Consider the following 2081-nt stretch of genomic DNA (forward strand, 5'->3'; position numbering starts at 1 on the left):
ACTGGATCCTGTTCAGATAGACTGCTCTGTTTAATGTTTTAATGAACGATGTGGAATTTCCAACAGTTTTACATTTCCTCAGTACTATACGGGGGTTGTGTGATTTTCAGGGAACTTGAACCACTCAGCGTTTTTACTCAGAGCCAAGGCAGCTGGTGCAAGATAACTAACATTAGGGTTTACATGGCACATACAGGTACAGATATGATTTGGTTCCTTGGATAGTTTTGTAGCTGAATGGGTGAACTCTGGCAATGAGTGCTATCCAGTTTTCACCTTGCGATGTCCCTAAATACTATCAAACTCATTCCTCTCAGGCTGATGGTTAGTTTTTCATAAACACCAGAGATTCCTCAGGTGCTTGAAATCCAGAGCAGCAAATGCAAAATACTGGAGGAACTCAGCAGGTCTAGCAGCATCTACAGAGAGGAATAAACAGTCAACATGTTGTGCTGAGACCCTTCACCAGGATTTTATCACAGTTCCTGTCCATCTGCTATGTTTTAATCCTTTGTGAGGATTGGGCTTGCTTATAATGTTTGACCAGCAGCTTAAGGCAATGCATGAAGAATGGTGCTTGGATAGCAGTCCTTTCTCAGTAGAAATGTGATTAAAATGCATTATTGTGATCAGAAAGCTAGACAACCAGTTTTGGTTGTCTGTACTATACAGCAATATACTACAGAAGTTTTATTCCTCACTGCCCCTGCCCCTCCTGTGCCAGATGCAGATAATGTCTACTTTGTTTCGTAATGACATTCACACTGCTTGTCATGAGTCAGCCCTCTAGTGTAGAATCTCAAAGCTGTTCCTCTTAGCCAGTCCTTGCCTTTTACTTTGAGATTTCAGATGTCACAGAAGTACTGTTATCTGTACCCTGTATGGAAACAGAAGTCCCTATTGTACCTTTCAAGCAGTGACAGCTGTGGGGTTTATTTATTTATTGAGATATAGCACGGACAGCAAGCCACTGATTTAATCCTAACGTAATCATGGGACAACTTGCAGTGAGAAATTACCAACTATCCCTTTGCATTTCATGACTTTTTTCCCATAAAAGCTATTCCATAACTGAGAGATGCAGGAGTGGAAACGGGCTCAGATGTGGTAGGGCAGAGAATGGGGGGAGTTTGAGAGGTGGAGCGATAGAGTGGGAAGATGGGAAGGAGATGGAGGGAGATTGGAGTGAGAGACTGGGGAGGAGATGGGGCGAGAAATGGGGAAGGAGAGGGGGGAGAGACAGCAGTAGAGATAGAGTGGGAGAATGGGGAGAGATGGAGAGGGAGGTGGGGATAGTCTTGGGGGGGGGGGGAGTGGAGAAGGGAGAGACCAGGGTGGGCGGGGAGTGACCGGAGAGGGAGGGGCAGTGGGAGAGTGTGCGGAGAGGGGGCAGAGAGTGGGAGGTGGGAGAGGCTGTGGAGACAGACATGGGGGAGGGAGCAGAGACCCGGGGGGGGGGGGGTGGTAAAGAGGCAGAAAGGGAGACTGGGAGAGAGATGAGGTGGGGAGGGAGAAGGGTCAGAGAGGGAAGGGTGAGGGAGTTGGGGCAGAGACAGAGGAGTGGGCAGAGGAAGGGGTGTGGGAGAGGGCGCAGATACAGTGAGGCAGAGTTAGATGGAGAGGTGGCAGACATGGAGAGTGAGGGGTAAGGGTAGAGGAAGATGGGAGACAGCAAGATGGGGGGTTGCAGGGAGTGGGAGGACAGACAGCATGGGAGTGGGGAGAGGGACAGCATGTGAGGGGTTGGGAGGAGAGGGGGAGATGGAGGCCATTGAGTACAGAGAGGGGGGTGCGCCAAGGAAAGGGGGATGAAGGACGTGGTTGAGGGAGCAAGGACAGCTATAGGGACTGAGGGAAGAGCAAGTTAATAGGAAATGAGAGGTTGATGAAGGGAGAGAAAGGTGTAATGGGAAAGAGGGAGGGGGATGGAGAGGGTGGGTGAGAGGGGAGAAGAAAGGGTGGGGGGAATGGGAGAGGGGAAAAGGGAATTGGGAAGGAGAGAGGGAAAGTGAAAGGGAGAAAAGGTGAAAGTGGGGAGAAATGGGAGTGGGTAAGGGGGGAAGAAAGGAGGAGGAGTGAGA

This window comes from Mobula birostris, chromosome 3 (assembly GCF_030028105.1).
Source record: "Mobula birostris isolate sMobBir1 chromosome 3, sMobBir1.hap1, whole genome shotgun sequence".
NCBI classification, from domain to species: domain Eukaryota; kingdom Metazoa; phylum Chordata; class Chondrichthyes; order Myliobatiformes; family Myliobatidae; genus Mobula; species Mobula birostris.